Below are 8,588 nucleotides of genomic sequence, written 5' to 3' on the forward strand. Positions count from 1 at the left end.
TAACCCCGAGGAAGGCCGGAAAGAAACTCTCAGTTCTTTCAGAGCTGGGAGGGAGGTGCGCTCAGGGGACCTGCCCTAGAGGGGAAGGTGCGGGCCCCACACACTGGTCACTGCTCCACATGGCTTTCCCCACTGGTGAAAGAGCAGCTTCCTGTTCTGAGTTGAAGTTCCTGCTGCTGAAATCAACTCACTTCCTAGGAGCAGGACACTGAGCCTCCTTTGGAGCCCCAATTCTGTCCTCTTCCGGCTCTCCTGTAGGCATAGTCTGCCGGGTGTCGCTGGAAACAGAGGAGAAAGAAAGAACAGTCTGGTTTTATATAAAACGTGTCAATGGACTCATCGGCCCTAGCTGGGACCTGGCCCAGAAGGGCCGGCATTTTCCGGGGACTATGACATCACGGTTCTCATGACCGTCAAGCTCGCCGAGGGGGGAAGATGGGGAGGGGAGCTTGTGGCGTGGGTCCGGGAACCCTAACACGTGAGGAGACCTGCTGTAGCACCAACGAGCAGGCTGGACCACATCTCAGGAGAGCAAGCCCCGAACCATGTGCAACTCAGGATGGCAAACCCGTGGGCCTTGACGGCAGAGACCCTGGTTTCCTTGCTTGAACATGAGTCCCCTGGATCGAGGCAGCAGCTCAAGCTCCTTTAGCCATGAGGCTGCCGAGGTCCCACCTGAGACGCGGGCTTTTCTGAGACTTCACCGTGAAGTGAGCAGCTGTGAAAAGCGATGACTCGCAAACCGCTGGGCCCAGGACCACCGACCCTGACCTGCTCCCAGCGGCCTTGGCTCGGCATCTGTTCTTCTAGTCTGTGTTCCTCTCTTCCCTCAGCTGTGCTGCTGGGCCTTATGCTAGAGCGCTTTCCTGTCTGGCTCTGACCGACCCCCACCACTAGGCGCACAAATTCACACAAGACAGGCCCCCAACCCGCCCCGGGCTGGGAAGACTCCACTCAGAGCAGGTCAGGAAGCCTGCCCACTCCCTGGCCTCCTGCACACACTGTCTAATGCAAGACCTTCATCAGATCATCCCCCTGGGTACCAGGCCCCGATGCTTCTAGTTGGCACCTAGCCAACCTCTGCTGGCCATTGGGACCCGCTGCGCTGTAGAGAGCCAACTCAGTCCATGGTCATTTCCACCCCAAACTACAGTGTGGCTTTCCCTGTAAACCTTCCTGGGTCAGTGGCGAGCCAGCTGTAGACGAGCAGAAGAACCCGGGAGAAAAGTGAAGCAGCACCGTGACCCCGCGGGGCTGGGTCAGTGCCCCTGTGGCCACTGTGACCGAGCCCCTCTGTCCCTCCTGGCCAGCCACTCCCCATCACAAGGAAGGACAGTCCCACAGCTCAGCACTGAGGGGTGAAGAGCACCCTGGGCCCACCAGATGCATCTCGGGTCACTTGACTTCCAACCCCAAGGTTTCCAGCACCAAGCCTCTTCCTCCTGCCTCCTCTCTGGCAGCTCCCTCGGCCCTTAGACCAGCCTCCCATAAACACTCACTCCCAGGGAATCTGACTCCTTAGCAAGGCATGGAGGCCTTCCCCATCTGAGTGCCCCCTTTTCCAGCCTTCCCTCCTGCCACTGCCTGCACCTTCCCTGCACCCCGACCACCCGTGCTCCACCTTCACGTCCCCCCAACTCCCGCCCCCCCGGCTAGCCCTGTCCCCATCCGGGTCAGCTGCAGAACCACAACTCCCACACCACGCTTCCATCTCCGCCTCCTTGGAGCTCCTCAACATCTGTCTGCTGGGCACACAGCTCTGCTCACACGCCATCACCCCTGCCTGTGTGTGGCCACCAGGTCACTGGTTCTGTGCACCTCGCAGGGCCCCCTGCCACAGCCAGGTCCGTGTCACGTCAGCAGAGGGAGGACAACCCTCTCTCCAGCCCCTCAAGCGGAAATCAGACAGAGAACGGGCTCAACCCGCGACCTGGATGGCTTCCCTAGGTACCTCTCTTTGCCTCTGTCATCATTTTTAAACTGAGCTTAATTCCAAAAGCAGATTAAGAAGCGGCTGGCAGTGGGCCATGTCGTTGAAGCCAGCAAAATCCAACCACCGCTCCTTGCAGAATTCTAGAGCCATTCCGGGGAGAGGAGAGCAGGCTGCACTGGGAAGATGGTCTGTTCCCTTGCCCTGGGGACACCAGTTCGCCGGCGGGCTCTCTGCCCAGAACGTGGAGGCCTGGGCGTGGAGCTGGAAGCCCGCAGCCCTGTGCGGACAGGTGTCGGTCACCCCTCCCCCTTACACGTTCTCAGTGCAGTGCTGGCCCCATGCGTCCAGGAGGCTCTGGTTCAGCTCTTTCAAGGTGTCTATCTCCCTCCTCAGGCGACACTTCTCCTCTTGCCAGTCCTTCTCCGCAAGGGTGAGCGACTGAAACACAGATCAACAATGTCCTCAACACCACGGGCCCCTGTGACTCCACTGCTGGGAAACTGCTCCCAAAAGGAGAAAAGGGCCACGTGCATGAACATGGCCATTTCGGCATGAGCTTCACCAGTCGCAAGGACCAACACAGCCAATGACATGGGGATGGCCGAGTGCACCGGCCAGTCGCGCAGCCCTGCCCACGTGTGGCCACTGAGCACGAAAACACAGCCAGTCTGAGCAGAGAGGCGCCATCAGTGCAAAATGTACAAGAGGCTCTGAGGACTTGACAGCCATTTTTAAAAGGAATGTAAAGTATCTCATTAGGAAGCAGCCCAAAGGGTGTGGCTCAGGTGGTGGAGCGGCCCCCCATGCACCAGGAGTTCACAAAAGAGATGCCTGGTCAAGGAACACGCCCAGGATGAGGGGTTGATCCTCAGTAGGGGGCGTGCAAGAGGCAGCCCATCAGAGGTTCTCTCTCCTCATTGAAGTTCCCATCCCTCTCTCCCTCTCCCTTCCTCTCTCTGACATCAGAAAAATAAATGCCGGGCTGGATAGGAATTCGGGGCTGAGGTTGCTCAACTCTCCACCCAGAACATCATCGGGCTGGAGTGGCGGGAAAGCCCAAGCTTTGGCTTCAAACAAACTGAGTTCAGACCCAACCTCAGAGGATGAGGATGGGCGCCAGCTCACAAAAGCATTGTGAGAATTCAGTGAGATGACACGGGGAGCACAGAGCAAAGAGCTCAGCCGCAAGGACAGAATGAAAACAGCACTTAGCTGCTTCCATGCACGCCCCCCCCCCCCACCCCGGCCCTGCGAAAAGGAAAGGTCAGGCCCTAACCAGTTTAGCACAGTGGAGAGAGCATCGGACTGCGAACTAAAGGTCCCAGGTTCGAATCCGGTCAAGGACACATGCCCAAGTTGTGGGCTGGCAGCCCGCGGGGGTGGTGCAGGAGGCAGCGGAACCACGATTCTTTGTCCTCATAGATGTTTCCATCTCTCTCTCCGTCTCCCTTGTTCTCTCAAATCAAGAAAAATAGCTTTAAAAAATACAAAAGCAAAGGTTGGTGAGAGGACTTTTCTAACACATCCCCTCCAGCCAAGGTGCTTATCCCCGTTAAATGCCTCTGGCTTCCTCTCGGCCTCTGGGTGACATTCCCACACAGTCTTTGGGCACAGATGCCAATGAGGACTCACTCGGACCTGGCTGAGCCCCAGGCTGTCAGCCCCGGGCTCAGGCCCGGTCCTGAGGCCCACCAGCCCCCGGCCTCACCTCACACTGCATGCTCAGCTTGTAGAGCAAGATTTCCTTGGGCAGTTTCTCTGCCTTCAGGTCTTGGTACTCGGGCTGCCAGATGGCCTGCCAGATCCGCATCTTCCGCTGCACCTGCTCCAGGGTGGCTTGCAGCTCCTGGCAGTGGGAGCGTAGCTCCTCCTGCTCCGCCTGAAGCAGCTCAGTCCAGGAAGTGAGCCTGCAGGTGGAGAGCCACACGGCCCAGGGCTCAGGAGCACTCCCAGCCTCTGTCCCATGTACACCTCAATCACACCCCCATCCTCTCTGGGCCTCAGGTTTTCCCCTGTGGAAATGAGGGCTGAGCACATTCAGAGGTTCTTAAACTGTGTCCGTTGGGGTTCTATGCGGCCACCCCGGCTGCCACACTCTGGGCTGGGACACAGGACAGGCAGGCTCGGACACAATTCAACAGAGCAGCCTGTGAAAAATCCTTCCCATGGAAGGCTTTGCATGTCTGCCTCCTTGGAAAAAGGGTTCTTCGACTGAAACACTTTTGAAAAACTTGGAATCAGATCATCTTTGCTCTGAAACTCTGCCTTTGCCCAGCTCTTCTCCCCAATTCCAAGTCCCTTTCTGATCCCAACTCCTGACACAAATAAGAGATTCAGGAGCATTATGTAAAGCCACTGACATCATCATCATCATTATCATCGGCATAATTACCCGACTGGCTTTCCAGGAGTAAGGGTTCTACCTGAAATCTCAACCACCAGAGGCTCATGGACTCCATGTGAACACAGATGGGCCCTGTGAGGCCCACACAGTCTCCGTGATTTAATTTAAAGTAATTAGTTATTCAATATTTCTAAAAATGTTCCATTTCACATCAACATTCAGCTACCGAGATTCTGGGAGGGTGGGGAGAAAGCATCAAGCAAAGGCCCTGGCAGGGGCAGCTCAGCAGTGATGGCATCAGCCTGTGTCCGGAATGGTCACGGGTTGGATTCCCAGTGGCATGTGCCTGGGCTGTGGGATTGCTCCCCGGCATAGAGGGGTGTGTGCTGTAGGCATCCAATAGATGTGTCTCTCCCATCGCTGTTTCTCTCTCCCCCTCCCTCCCTCCCTCCTTCCCTCCCTCCCTCTCTCTCAGAAGGGCAATGGAAAAAGGATCCTGGGATGAGGATTAAATAATAAGAAGAATAACAAATAGAAACAAAAGGATGGCCTGGCAGCCCGGGTCCGCCCCGCAGCTGACCGCCTTCAGAGGGTGTGTATTCTCCACGAGGGCCTGCCCTGCCGCTGACACTCCCTCCCCACCTGCTGGACCTGCCTGGCCCCGCAGGCACCTGACTGTGTAGCCCCAAACCTATTAAAACAAGGCTGTGCGATGGAAGGCTTCACGTGGTCAGGCCACTGGGCTGAGACCAGACCTGGATTTGAGTCCTGACTGGGCCACTCCACTCAGGACTGGCCCGAACAAGTTATTGAATCTCTCTGAGCCTCTTTCCTCATCTGTTTGAAAAGAAGGATGAAAACGCAGTCAATTCTCAGGATTCGCGGTATAATGTCCTATGGAGCCCCCGCGAGCACTGAGCAGTGTAGACTGCAACTGTCCCCACCAGTTCCTGTGAGTCTCTGGCCACATTTCTGCCAACCAATCAAGACATAAGGACGCTTTGTGCCATATGCTCACTGGGACAGCCAACAGCACCAGACCTCGGGCCGGAACGACCCTCATGTGCCACTCGGATATTTTCCCTGAGGCCCAGCGCAGCGTGCACTTGGGACACTAGACAGCACTGCAGCACTCCATCTGGGGGCCGTTTCAAACAGCGAAATCGCCACCAAAAAGCAAGAGAAGAGGACTCCATGGCACGCAATGGACCACAGAAGGGACGCTCGTGTGCAGTGTGAGAGCTGAAACAGGCAGGAGTCAGCGGCCTTGTTCAACCGCAGCTGCAAATGTGCACATCAGGCGATCCCAGGATCTCGCCCTATGGACAGGCCCCTGACAGGCCATGGGGACCAAAGGGGGGTGACAAGTGCATCTCAGCGAGGAGGTGAGTTCGCCAACAGGGAACGCGGGAATGACGGGGAGCAAGCATATGTCCTTCTGGAATGGCTGGTGAGAGAGGATGAAGATGCCCGTGCCCGACACAGTCATCCCCATCATCCATGTGGGAGGGGCGGTCACCCACACCTGGACGATGCTCCATCCCAGCCACCAGCTGGAGGCCCTTCCCTCCTGACCATCAGCTGTGACCGTGACAGGGCAGGTGAAAGGGCACCATGACCAGGGGACTCCCCTGAGCTGAGTGCGGCGGGAGCTGAGGGAGCTGGTGTGACTGAAGGCGGCAGGTGCTGCTGCAGGGGCGGGCGGGTACCTGTCGTTCTCCTGCCGCAGCTTCTCCTCCTCTCCGTGGTTCTCTCTGGCGGGGGCCAGGGCCTTGGCCTCCTGCTCCTGCTTCAGGGCCTCCTGGGCTTCGGGCACCTGCTTCTCCTGCTGCCCCGGCTCCTCCAGCTCCCTCTCCTCGGCCCCCTGTTGGTTCTGGGGGCTCAGACTAGAAGGATCCTCCTGCCCAGAGGGAAAAGGTGAGGATGCCTCACTGGGTGCCGGTCCCGGGGAGTAACAGACCCCGTATCCCTGCACCCCCACACGCAGTGAGGGGCCAAGAGCAGGGCAAGTGCAGACCCCAAAAGAGCAGGGACCCTCGGGGCAGGCAGCACCCGCCGTGCTGAGTGCGGTTCTCCCAGCACTGAAGGAACTGCGCTGGCCGGGCCCACATGGTGCTACGGGAGCCCTGCGCCCTCTCCACACTCGGGACCTTTAGGGGCACAGGATGCCCGCTCTCTGGATCAGCTCCTTGGCTGCCCTCTGTGACCACATGTAAAAGCCTATTTTTTTAAAAGGACATAGAGATCAACCAAAGGACTTCTATGCCAGCATATAGGCCTGACCAATGGACACGGACAACACGGGGCTGAGAGCATGAGTTCCCTCCCCCCACCAATAGGGGGCAATGTGGGGATATGGACACATATGTAATAACTTAATCGACTGTGGTGGCTGGTAAGCAAGGAGGCATGGAGGAGTGCGCTTGCCTCTGCGGCTGGGACCCTTCGCGGGGATGTGGGTGTCCTCAGGAGCGCCAGGGCCCGGCTGAGATGGCAAAGGCCCAGGGCAAGCGGTGTCCTCAGAAGAGCCAGGGCCCGGCTGAGAAGGCAGCGGCCGAGGGCAAGCGGGCCCCAGCAGAAAAGCACCTGGAGGCGGACGCCGCAGCGGGGTGCTGGGTGGGGAGTGGAAGAATCGCGAGCCCCAGGCCGCCCCCGCACTGCTCGCTGCAGGACCTGCGGGTGGAGATGCTGGTGGGTATCTGTGCCTCGCTCCCCGTCACCGCCCTGGCCAGCCTGGCCCAGGTCTGCACCAAATTCCACCACACCCTGCACATGGACAACATCTGGAGACGGCGCTGCCGGGAGGAGTTTGGCATTTGTGAAACCTTGCAGAATCTGGAGGCAGTAGGCACGTCTTACCGAGAAGTCTATGCGAAGCTGTTCCACCCAGACAGACACATTTTGGGTTTGTGGGGGCGAGATATTGAGCTCTATAAAACACTGCTGTATGTAGCGGTGGACGGCTTAGGTATTACTGGTTGGACTTACAGGCCTGGTCTTAACACCCATGTGGAGGGCCCAATGCAATTCAAGCCCGCGTTCCGAATCCGCCTGACGGAGCGGAAATCAGCCACGGTGGAGTGCATGGAAGGCCGCCACCGCAGGCCCCACAGCCGCCACCTGCAGATTCGGAAGGACAGGCTCACCAGCCAGTGCCAGAAGAGAGACCACCGAAGGGATTCACCCACGCGGCTTAGGGAGGAATTCGGGACGGCGGGCGCTGATATGGAATGTCACAGTGCGGCATCACTGCTGGACCTACCGCCGCCTCTACCTCCCGCCCAGCCACCCGGACCACCTCATCAGGCCAGGCCTCCTCCAAGGTAAATGCGATTGGATTGCTTGGGCCTCATGATTTTCATGCTCAGCTTCCACGGGAAGTGTGCCAGGCTCACGCACAGCACGGGAATCGCATTGCACATATTAGAGATCCACCTCACGCGCCGCATCCAGCTGCGAGATGGCGAGATCTTCCGCGACTTCCACGAGCTCTCCCGCGTGGTCCGTGAGATGGAGGAGCAGGTGCTCTGGGAGCAGCAGCAGCAGCAAGAAGACAGGACCGAGGAAAGCGAGGGCCATGGCTGGCAGAGCCCCGCCCAGCCCAGCGTAGGGGAGTCCGGGGCTGCAGCTGCAGAGGAGCAGCCTGTCCCGTTTGTTCTGCCTGTGGGCGTGAGCCCAAGGGACCAGAACTACCCCCGGACCTGCAGGATGTGTTTCTGTGGCGTGGAAACTGTTCCCGTATTTCCCTCAAACTGGCACTACCCTGGAGTCGTCATCCTGTTCGATGAGAACCACTTGGGGTTCATCGATCTGGAGGAGACATCCTTCATCCTGTTTGGCAGAGTCCAGAACACCTTCCAGAATGTGAAGGCAGCATCCCCGTAGGCCTTCCTGGAGATGCTCAAGAACATTCACCCCCGACCACGTTTACCACCCGAGAGGATATTTGATGTTTAGAGAGAGTGGGGGAGAGAGGGAAAGAAAGAAAGAATCCATGTGAGAGAAACACATCAGTTGGTTGCCTCCTGCCCAAGCCCGGAACAGGGCCAGGTTAGGTAGGGGCCAGCAATTGAGGTCGAAATAAACCTTAAACCAGTGGTTCTCAACCTTCCTAATGCTGCGACCCTTTAATACAGTGCCTCATGTTGCAGTGACCCCCAATTTCATTGTTACAAATTGAACATAATAAAAGCATAGTGATTAATCACACACAAAAAATAATAACTTAATCAATAAAAATATTTTAAAAATAAAAGAAAAAGAAAAAGTACATAGAACAGCAGTCTGGATACAGAATATCTGAACAACACT

At 57.5% G+C, this 8,588-nt stretch overlaps 1 pseudogene across 1 annotated transcript; it reads left to right on the forward strand.

Annotated features, from left to right (window-relative positions):
* The first annotated feature begins 6,686 nt into the window (after positions 1-6,686).
* LOC308526400 (F-box only protein 31-like) lies at positions 6,687-8,234 on the forward strand (annotated as a pseudogene). Its single transcript has 2 exons — positions 6,687-6,743; positions 6,810-8,234. The product of its transcript is annotated as an F-box only protein 31-like (transcript).
* Positions 8,235-8,588: the final 354 nt, after the last annotated feature.

This window comes from Myotis nattereri (assembly GCF_964212035.1).
Source record: "Myotis nattereri genome assembly, chromosome: 10".
Lineage (NCBI taxonomy): Eukaryota > Metazoa > Chordata > Mammalia > Chiroptera > Vespertilionidae > Myotis > Myotis nattereri.